This window comes from Puntigrus tetrazona, chromosome 3 (assembly GCF_018831695.1).
Source record: "Puntigrus tetrazona isolate hp1 chromosome 3, ASM1883169v1, whole genome shotgun sequence".
Classification (NCBI taxonomy): Eukaryota; Metazoa; Chordata; class Actinopteri; order Cypriniformes; family Cyprinidae; genus Puntigrus; species Puntigrus tetrazona.
This window is the reverse complement of record NC_056701.1, coordinates 4,451,190-4,462,940: the sequence shown is the minus strand read 5'-3', so window position 1 is coordinate 4,462,940 and position 11,751 is coordinate 4,451,190. Positions and strand designations below refer to the sequence as shown.

Below are 11,751 nucleotides of genomic sequence, written 5' to 3'. Positions count from 1 at the left end.
TTTTGGGGGGCCGCTTACACGTGTTTTCGGCTGCTGTCTTAATTGGCTTTTTGGGGGGCACTCAGGGATCGGGTCGGACACCGAGTCCTGTCCGCTTTCACGGACAAGAGGAAAAAACTCTGGACTCGGTAGTCCACCTAGTTCCGAGCCCTCTCCCTGACAGCTCGCCAAACACGCTTACTTTTTACCGTTACTATGATTAATTATACGTAAGTGCGAACTCGTGAAATAGAATACGTTACAAATCCAGGTTATTGTAGTTATGTATTTGTTTTATGGTAAATCTATAGGTTTAAACTTCCTGAAGTTGTGGCAGCGTGTTCATGTGTTCATGTGTTTTCTTAACAGCTGTAACAAAAATATGATACAGATTGTTTTAAATACTAACTCTTGTGCATCAATAAAAAAAAGTTATACATAGGTTCTGGACTTAAATATCCATGTCAAAAAACTGGCATAAACATTTTAATCTTAGGAGCGCACACATAAGTTTGGTCTCATTTAAAAGATATTTGCTGAAGTAAAAAAAAGTTTCAAAAGTGAAACCAAACAAAGTTATAGAGGTCTAAGTTTCTGAAAAAATATTTATGAACAAACTTTTATATAAAATATATATTTTATGAAACATATAAACCTGCAAATAGCTTTCAGTAAGTTTTTTTTTTGGGAACAGTACTGATAAAATATATTTATTTAAGGAAATGGGGGTGAAATATCAAAATGTATACAGCTGGTTATAAAAAAAAAAAAAAAAAAACCTGAAAAGGACAAAAATGTCCAAAAGGTTAAGAATTAAACCTTATAAAAAAAACTTGCATACTAGGCACATACAAAATATTTTTAAAGGGCTAAATGAAAGATATTACAGTGCTGCACTTACATCAAGCGTTAAACTTTCAGAGATGTATAAACTCTATCATTAGAACTGAATAACTTCAGAAGATTTAGACAGAACCTGCATTTAGTTTCATGAACAGATTAATAAGAAGTTATACCTGGAAACAATCAGGGAACTAATCAACAAGAAAAACTACAAGAGGACTACAAACAGAACAGGAGACAAGAACAAAACTGAATGCAGACAAAAAAAGTTCTTATAACAAAAACACAAGATACATAAAACCAAGTGTCAAAGGTCTTTTAGGAGCTTGTCAGTAAAAAAATCTCCTTTGTATCTTGAAAACAAGAAGAATTAAAAGTGAAGTACAAGTACAAAATCAATATGAAATCAAATTAATAAAAAACATTAAACATAAAGAAAACATAATTGTACTGTGAAAATAAAGAACAATCATCAACAAACAAAAATGACAGTAACTGAATGATCTCCATGATCTTCAATCATGATCAAAATATTATTTATGTTGAAGTAAAGCTACGATCTTTTAAAGAAATTCTAGGCATCTGTATATTGTCTATAATACTGCAACCACCCTGGGTACCTTAGCTACAACATAGCAACATGCCAGTAACTGCCCCAGTAACTTAGCAACAGCCTAGCAATTACCCTGATTACCCTAGCAACTGCATAGCAACACCTTAGCAATCACTCTGGATACCCTAGAGACCTACCTGGGTACCCAAGCAACTGTATAGCAACATCCTAGCAACCACCCAGTAACTCCTAAACAACAACCCTGAGTCCCTCCTCTACTGCATCTATTTCTTTATAGACTGTAAACCTATTTTAAACTAAAAAACAAATCAAACTTTCACAACCTGTACATTATTTTTTAAAACATTAAAAACTTTCTGTCCTGGCTTTCTCAAGCTATCTGCAGATCTAGTTATTGCTGTTACACTTTTACTTTAGTTGATCATTCACTGATCTCCTTAATAATCTTCACAGATGATCAGTGGCGTGGAGTTTTCATTCCACTTATATCCCAAACAAACAAATGGATAGAGTTTCTCATTAAAAGACAGATCAGTGTAAGAGCTGATATAAGAGCTGGACTCCACATCATAAAAAAAGATGAGACCCTTCTCATAATCCACAAAAACACCGACCCTCTGGGGCTTTACACTCGAACCATATACTTGATATCTCCAATCTCTCCGTCCCACGATCCAGTATCCATCCTCAGGACTCATATACATTGTGCTCTTGTCCACAGATTCTCTGGCCACTCCTAAATCCCACTTAGTTTGTTCCTTCACCTGCACCTCAAAGTAGAAACACCTCGAGGAGAATCCATCCTTCCCAAGAACACCAAGATATTCATCAAATCTGTCTTTTCCTCCATTTACTTCTTTTCTTTGATTCTTTCCATCTTTCACTTATTTCCCATCATCAGACACAGTGAGACGTGGATGAGCCGTATCAGCATCCAGAATCACATTCACTGAGAAAAATATAGAAGATTCAGCTTTACACATGATTACATCATAAAGATAATAACAGTTATTTATTTATCAAGAATCAAACTTCACAACACAAACAAAAAGACACTATTATATGTAAATAAATATAATGTTTAATGTACATTATATTAAAATACTGTTGTTTTCTGATTTAGCTTTCTTTTCTTTGGTTTTTAGTTATGTATGAAAAATAAATAATTATAGTAAATAATGTATTATTATATATATATATATATATATATATATATATATATATATATATATATATATATATATATATATATATATATATATATAATTAAGCCTTTAATTAAAAAAAAAAAAATTTTTACTCAATCTTGTATGATCTTAAATATTTGAAAGCTGAAAACAGAAAACAGAAACGTCCATAACAGAATTTATCTTTAGATTAATGATGAGATCAATAATTTCAATCAATGCTTGAAGACCAATAAAATCCAAGAACATCTTACAGAGTTTATATAAATAAACATAATTAACACATATATAAATAAACAGTATTCATTCTTTGTTTGACTAAATAATATTAAAAGTAATGAATTTATATTTGAATAAGATCATATTAAACATTCACATTTAATTATAATTATCTTCAGATGTTGTAAAGGTTGAAGATGTTCAGGTTCATTGTCTCTGATGAACACTTGTGTGACGTTAACAACACTAAATGATCATAACTGGTTTGTCAGAAAATTATATACTATTTTAATATGATTTGTTCTTTTCTCATGATTTTCTTCTGAATTTTCTCTAGAAGCTGGTTTAGCTGACTAGTCAGGTAAGTTTAGTGTGTTCTGTTATTATTTATTAAACAATATTGCTTGTGCCATAATATCCAGCTGTTGTCTTTTTACAATCATGACAGACCTGCATAAATATACATTATACGACCATTTACTAGAAGATATACACAAAATACATGAAGAGCCAACAGTTATCACTGTATACTGTATTTTACTGCTGAAGACAGACTTTAAATGAATGATGAATTAATAACATAATAAAGACAGATTCACCATGCTGTATTCCCTTCTCTAGTTGACTGTGTTCATTCTCTAGTTGACTGTGTTCATCCTCTAGTTGACTGTGTTCATCCTCTAGTTGACTGCGTTCATTCTCTAGCTGACTGCGTTCATTCTCTAGTTGACTGCGTTCATCCTCTAGTTGACTGTGTTCATTCTCTAGTTGACTGCGTTCATTCTCTAGTTGACTGCGTTCATCCTCTAGTTGACTGCATTCATCCTCTAGTTGGCTCACGCTTCATCCTCTAGTTGAGCTCACGCTTCATCCTCTAGTTGACCGCGCTCATCCTCAGAATTGACTGTGTTCATTCTCTAGTTGACTGCGTTCATCCTCTAGTTGACTCGCGTTCATCCTCTAGCTGACTGGGCGCTCATCATTCTCTAGCCTGACTCGCATGTCATTCTCTAGTTGACTGCGTTCATCCTCTAGTTGACTGTGTTCATTCTCTAGTTGACTGTGTTCATTCTCTAGTTGACTGCGTTCATCCTCTAGTTGACTGCGTTCATTCTCAGTTGACCGCGCTTCATCTCTCTAGGCGCTGACTGTGTTCATTCTCAGTTGGACTGTATTTCATCCTCTAGTTGACTGGCGTTCATCCTCTAGCGTTGACTCTGCGTTGACTGGCGCTTCATCCTCTAGTTGACTCGCGTTCATTCTCTAGTTGACTGTGTTCATTCTCTAGTTGACTGCGTTCATCCTCTAGTTGACTGCGTTCATTCTCTAGTTGACTGTGTTCATTCTCTAGTTGACTGTGTTCATTCTCTAGTTGACTGTGTTCATCCTCTAGTTGACTGGCGTTCATTCTCTAGTTGACTGCGTTCATTCTCTAGTTGACATGCTCATCCTCTAGTTATTGATCAGCGCTCATCCTCCAGTTGACTCATGCTCATTCTCTAGTTGACTGTATCTATGCCATAAAGGACTTTGTTCTAAAGAAGATTCATAAAGAAAAGAGAAAACAGACAACATTCAGAAAACAAATATAATTTGTGATTGAGGAATAATAAATTGAGATCCAAGATATACACTAAAGTTTATATATGAATGAGCAATATCTGTTAAATATTTTCTGGATGAAAACAGACTTGACATTAATACTGAGAGAAATAATTGGTCACACTTTTATTAAAGAATTTTACATAACACTTTGTTTAGTTCAGGGACAAAAGGTTAGTTATTGTTTACTTTTTAAAAATAATAATCTAAATTCTCGATTCTGATTCTTATCGATTTCCATTTTAATTCCAATGTGGTTTTAAAAAAATAATTAAGTTAAAATTTATAGAATTAATAAAATTAAAAGCTTGTTGTAGAGCAAAATAAAGCTGGCTTATAAATAAATGTTCTGATAAAAGAAAGTGACAACTAAGAACAATAACATATAATTTATAAATGAACTATTCAATGACTCTCTCAGGTTTGACTAATTTGTTTTATTACTAGATGAAGAGAAATGAAAGAAACTAGTCAAAGAGTGTTTAACGGCTTAAAAATAGATCTCTTAAAACACTTTACTTCGCTGGGTCTTTGACAATTCCCTGAAAACTGCAGTAATCTGAATAACACCATATTGATCAACTATAGACCAATATCAAGATCATTAAAAAGGTTGTGTAGCCATTTTTTGGTTGTAATTTTTTCTTTCACGCTCTAGAGACACCTTCATGCTGTATTTATGATCTCAAGTAAACTCAGAGGTGAGACTTTTTATTTAATCAAAGTAATGGACTGGAATATCCAACAACTTTATTTTCAAAAATATGGACATAACATTTTATTATCTATCTGTTCTATGCAAAGCTCACCTACAAAATAAAGTCAAGAAAGTCAAGATATGCAATCCGTTCTTCGTCTGAACAGCCAAGTGAGACAAAACTAAAGAAATGTTATCATAGATATGAAATGTGCAGCTTTGTTTCTTTCTTTTTTTACATGATTGCACTGATAATATTTAAACTGAAGTGAGCTGGACAATAAACATCTCTGAATTTAATAATGAAATGTCTTTAACTGAACACTGAGTGTTTAATCTTGTCATTATATATAACTGACAGTCTATTCTCAGTTGATATTCTCTTGATCTTTGAAGCAGATTTCTTATGTTACAGCATTAAATAAAGTTTCTAACAGATCAAGTTATCTGTCTGTATGTCCTGCTCTCATCAAAAGCTGTCACCGCTCCAATTAATACACAGCTCAGATGAACTGTATAGCGTGTGTATTATTATTCAATTATTGAACAATTATTTGATCATTAATAACTGGCTTTGTCCGTGGTATTATAAACTACACAATAATGTTATATTATTTTAATGAAGCATCAATTCTGCTTAAAAAGATTCAATCCTGTTTACATGAACCCTGAGCAGGTTTAAGTTTACAGACCTGTTGCTATGACAGCAAGTCTAGGATGAGCTTTAAAGACTTCCTTAAAACAAGTTTATCAAATAAAAGGCAGACTTATTTCAGTCTGACTTATCTTGAACCAAATCAACTGACAATAAGTCTAACAGAAATAAGCCTGACGTATTTAGTAAACTTGTTTTATGAAGAACGTGTCCTGGGATTGTTTGTGAGACACAGCTGCTTGAGAGCAAAGAAAAAAAAGATGACAGCATGCAGCTTGTTAAAGTGGGAACCAACTGTGCATTTAAAGAATGAGCACTGGATTTTATGATCACGTTTTTTATTATTATTAAATGTTTTAATTCATTTGTCATTCTTTTCTTTTATTATTGTGATTGTTTTGTATGAAGAGCACTTTGAATCATCATTGTGTATAAAATATGATATAAAAAAACTCTTTAATTGTCTTGAAAATTGAACCATACACTGCCTTATTAGAAAAACCAATTAAAATAACAAGAAAAGAAACATCTTACCTTTGTATTTTCGGGCAAACATAGCTATCAGTATCACAGCAATCACACTGAGCACAACAAAAACTGAAATCATGATGACTGATGTCCTCCAAGAATTAAACATATTACCTGTAAATCAAAACAGAAATGAAGCACATTGTGTGAATCAAACTTTTTGATGAGATGATTAAAATATATAATGTTCCTAGACAGTCAAATATTTTTGCTACTTTACTTAATAAACTAAGCTGATAATCATTAAATCTTTTTACTGCATCAAATAAACCACAAGAAGATTCTTGAACAAAAGTGTCAGAAGTTACTTGAGGTGATGATCTGTGTCTCCAGCATGTGATGCTTCAGTCTGATCCTGCAGTGAATCTTGTCGTCTCTCTCATATACAGTGATGGTGTGTTTCACACTGAACCCATCTGTGTTTCTGTGTGTCTCTGTAGTTTCTGAACTCAAACTGACTCCTTCTCTGTTCAGCCACTCAAGAACAGGTTCAGGGTTCCAGCCTTCAGAGTCACACTGTAGATGAAGTCCTCTGAACAGTCAAACCCATCTACAGTGATCACCGGAGGACGTCCTACAGCTACAGACAAACAAGAAGAAGATTATGTTGTTGTTGGGACTTTTTTTAGAGCATCTTACTTTACTTTACTTACAACTTGCCTTGATGTACAATCTGAAGAAATTGATGCTAGTTGCTGAGAGTCAGAGCCAGTCTGAAGATTAGAGTTTCTTAGATAATCATGTAGTGTATGATGGTCACAGACTACAAGTTTTTAGCTTCAGGTTTGATTTCATCCAGTCAGAAGATATTAAATGTGTTTTATATTTTCAGCTGATTTTAGAACACATATAGTTTAATTTGTCACGCATCTCCTATCAACAATGAGTTTGTTGTGATCCTCTCTCATTCAGTGTATGATGGCCATCTTTCTTTTGTGACCTTTTATAAAGCTGGTAAGTGTATGATGCCTGGTGTTTTAAAATCTGATTCAGCATTTAATGTGTGTAGTGTATTCCAGACTTTAGTTTCCATTGGTTCACTCACCTTCAACAGTGACATTAACAGTAACATCATCACTCCAAGATTTGGACTCAATAAAACACTTATAAAGTCCTTCATCAGAGACTCGGACTGATGAGAGTTTGAGTGATGCATCTCCTCTCTGTAGTTCTTGATGATTCAGTTCTGTTCTCCCTCTGTAGGACTGACTCTGCTCTGTATTTTTGTCTTTATGATCATCATAAAGATGCACTAGTGAGTCGTCTAAATGTAATCTAAACCACTCCACTCTCATGTCCTCAACACTGATGCTGGGTTTGACTGAACAGGGCAGAATCACATCTTCACCAGCTACAGCAAAAACAGCATCTGCGGGACCAACTACTTCATACTGCTCTGTAAAAGAGAAGAAGTGAACCTCCTGTCAGTGAAACTGTCAAACTTCAGCAAGACAAAGACTACAGCGTTCACATGCAAAGCAGTAACTGTTTCTCTCCACAAAGCTTTGCTTCCAAACATGTCTGCTTAAAATCACAGCTTGTGCACATTTCTGTTTTATTAAATGTTAAGTGGGTTTTTTTTTCGCAGTTTTGCATTTACTCAATGTTAATAAAGCAATTTCTAAATTCATTATAATTTAATATTACAGTGAGTCAGTCATTATCACAGACTATAAACTAAACTATAAATAGACTTGTAAATATAGAGTTCAGCTGGACAATGAATAGACATGAAGACACACTTCAGCTCTTTACATGGATGTGAATAATTACCTGATCTCGAATCTGTGATTCCACTAATAATCAGCAGAAACAGACAAATGAACTTCATCTTAAAGGACACAGATGCTAAAACGAAAGAAACAAACAGTCATCTCATGTGTGAACTTGTGTGTGTTTTACATTTACACAGAGAGAATACAACAGTTTACTTACAGACCTAGAAACAACTGGTTAAATTAGTCCAGACCAAGCAGGTCCAAATACACAACGTGTATCTACATGTAATGCCCAGTATTTAACTTTATCCTTTTAAACACATTTTAATAGTTTAGTATCACTTCAAGATCTACGTATCGGTTAAACACCTCTGATCTCACGACAGACACTTCTTCAAGTAAATGTGTTTCTCGACTTACCTTCGACTAAACATCGACGCGTTCACTAGAGTTTAATAAATAATTGATATGATTACACGAGTGTTAACTAAAAGCTGATGTGACAGTATGTAAAGATTAAAGAGACTATTCCTGTCTCAGTTTCACTTTCACCTATAACTGAACGATCCTCTGAGGACACGCCCACAACAACAACACCTGATCATAATCTGAATCCGTCTCTGTTTAAAGAAGTATGTCTTATTCTGGCTTGTAGCCTGTAAAACTGATCTTTGTTGAGCGCCGTGATTTATTTATTTATTTTACATCTGAATTGACCTCATTGACAGATTTCCTATTTAGATGTTGATAAATGTAGTTCCTCCTTATTGGACCAGGGTCACTTTCCTGCACAAGACAATTTCTTAAAAACGTATTAATAGACTACATTTCTGTCCTACAAAATCAGCTTTTCCTAGTTTAAGGTCTAAAATATTGGGAATGATGGTGGAATAGGTTAAAATCCCATTTAACATTAAGAAATGGTAAAGGAATTTTTTTATAACTTTAAATAAACTTTTCCCTCCCCTCGGGGTCCGCGGCCGTACAAATAGTGTTTCGGTGTTTCCCCATCGGCCCCCTTAGGATCGTTCTAACTTATGTTTTACATTTCCAACAAGAGGGTTTGTAGACTTTTTTAACAAATCGGTTTGAATACCAATTTCTAACAACAATAAAGACGGTCGAAACATTACATGTTAAAATATTTTTTACTCAGGCATGAAGCGAGCTGTGCGGAGACGTCATCAGTGAGCGTCCGCAGGGTCCTTTCACTCGCTGTACGCCTGTCACGCCGTAGTTTCCAGTCTTCTATAGGTCAAACTGCACCAGCAGCAAAAAGCTGAAATGATTCGATCGTTTAGGTTTACTCAAATACTCCTGAATGTCTCTCAGAGGGCTCATGTCAGGCTGTTATCATCCAACAGAGGGGTCGGGAAAAGAATAGTCCCCGCGACATTCACTGGAGGTACCTTTAATTTGTTTAATAGCCCTATGGATAATCCATTAAATAACATGTTAAATTAATCAAAACACAGCAGCGTCATGAAATAGTACATGCGAAGAAAGATTTTGATCAAACCTAGCACATGTTTAAGTTACTTTGTCTCATTACCAAACCATGATTAGTGCAGGATAACTCTGTGCAATCTCTGTAAATAATCCCTAAAGACTATCGAGCATAGACAATAGCAATCATCAAATCCAAACTCATCTCCTTGGTCAATAAATCATCAGTGCTGTTTAATTCTGACTCTTCACTAGTGGATACTGATGGCAGACAGCAGCTTCTTCACCCTAGATCTGTCAGTGTGTGGAGCTCCAGCTGTTCTGGGTGTTAATGTGTCTCATCGCAGATACAGCACACAACAGGCTGAGAGCGCAGAGGAGGAGACGCTCCACAGCATCATCAGTGACACCGAGAACGTTCAAAGGTACAGGAACCGTAGAAAACCTACTGAATCACAGGCCTCTAAATGATCACCACGGTCATAACCATGCTACTAAATGCCTTCTGTCGTCTCATTAATAGTTTGCACACTTTTAGCAACCTTTTCCTTCAGGTTGTGGTTTATGTGTCTCTTTGTGGTAAGATCTTTACTGGCATTTATGAAGTAAACCTAAAAAGTTTTTTTTTTTTTTTAAACAATCATGCTCAAATGTGACACATCAGGTTTATTTGTTCGTGTCTTAAAGCTGCAGAGCTCTGATCATAAAGCTGAGCATCTAAATATCAAATTTTGTAAGAAACATAATTGTCAGATATATAGTGACAGCTAAAACGTGTAATGTAGTCAAATCTATTGTTATTTGAATTAATAAATGTAATGCTTTCCATGAGTGTGAAAGTAATATTCTCTACTGTATCATACTGTATGAGAAATAAAACCTGATGTATCAAATCTAATGCACAATTTAAAGCGAATTAAATTTTTTTAAATATATATTTTACAAGAATCAAACCGTTCCATTTAAATGTAATATTTTACAGGGTTAAAATACAGTATTTAGTAGCATATGGGAATTGTGAGGATGTTAAAACTCTGTTGTTTCTTTGTTTAAATAAGGATCCTTCTCCAAACATGAGTTTCAAGCAGAGACGAAGAAACTGCTGGATATTGTGGCCAGATCACTGTATTCTGAGAAAGAGGTGATAAATGAACAAAAAATAATGTGCAAGCTGATTATTATCAGTTTATTATATATATATATATATATATATATATATATATATATATATATATATATATATATATATATAAATGTATGTATATATATATACAGTGTATATGTATGTATATATATATATATATGTGTGTGTGTGTATATACATGTATATATGTGTAAATTTTAACAATAATAAATGTTGCATGTAATTTCAAGGCTTGGATCCTGAAATATATAGCAATACATGAATGAAAAAATCCTATAGAAACATGAATCAGACCACAGCTCCATCTAATGGACGTCTATTTTCTGGCACATACCTGCTGTGTTAGGTGTTCATCAGGGAGCTGATCTCAAACGGCAGCGATGCTCTGGAGAAGCTGAGACACAAGATGATCACAGCGGGAGGAGAAACAGCACCGATGGAGATCCACCTGCAGACGGATGCAGCCAGAGGCACCTTCACCATCCAGGTACCTCCAACCCAAACACCTCCTTCACCACAGCTCTGCTGGGCTCGAGAACAGAGTCACGGATTACAATCAGACGGAGTAGCTGTTTCTTTAAGGCTGTGGTCATATTCTGTAATCCATCACTTTATTTAAATTCTCAGACCGATAGCATTTTGAGAAAGTAGATGAAGAACAGCTTTTCTGTTGCTGGCTTTAATTTATGCAATAAAACCGACTCTTCGTTTTTTGATGTTCATGCAAACAATCAACCATCTACATAACTGGAAGGTAATGCAGGCGGTTGTTCCAGAACTTTTCAATGATTATGAGTGGCCATTGCAGACATAATTAATCTCAACAAGAATATGATTGGTTGCAATGCTCCGTGCTAAAATCTTTTTGTTATGCTGCAGTTGAGTTTTCACACCACTTTAATAACCGCAGTTTAAATGAGGAAGAACATTTTTTTTAGTCAATAAAGCAGCTGAACCACTGTTACTTTATTCATTCAATAAATAGAATAAAATTCATAATAGCTCTAAAAGGTTCACTGGTAAAATATGCATTTTTTAAATAAAATACCTTAATATATAAACATCACATAACTACAAAATGCTAACTGAATAATGCATTTATATATAAAAAAATGACCAACTGAAATACACATTTAATTGTACATAATTTATATGCAAT

The 11,751-nt window shown here is 34.3% G+C and overlaps 2 pseudogenes; one reads left to right on the top strand and one right to left on the bottom strand.

Moving 5' to 3' along the window:
* Positions 1-820: 820 nt before the first annotated feature.
* On the bottom strand, positions 821-8,523 carry LOC122333555 (annotated as a pseudogene).
* A 1,256-nt stretch (positions 8,524-9,779) lies between these two features.
* Positions 9,780-11,751, top strand: part of LOC122333547 — a 9,694-nt pseudogene continuing 7,722 nt past the window's right edge.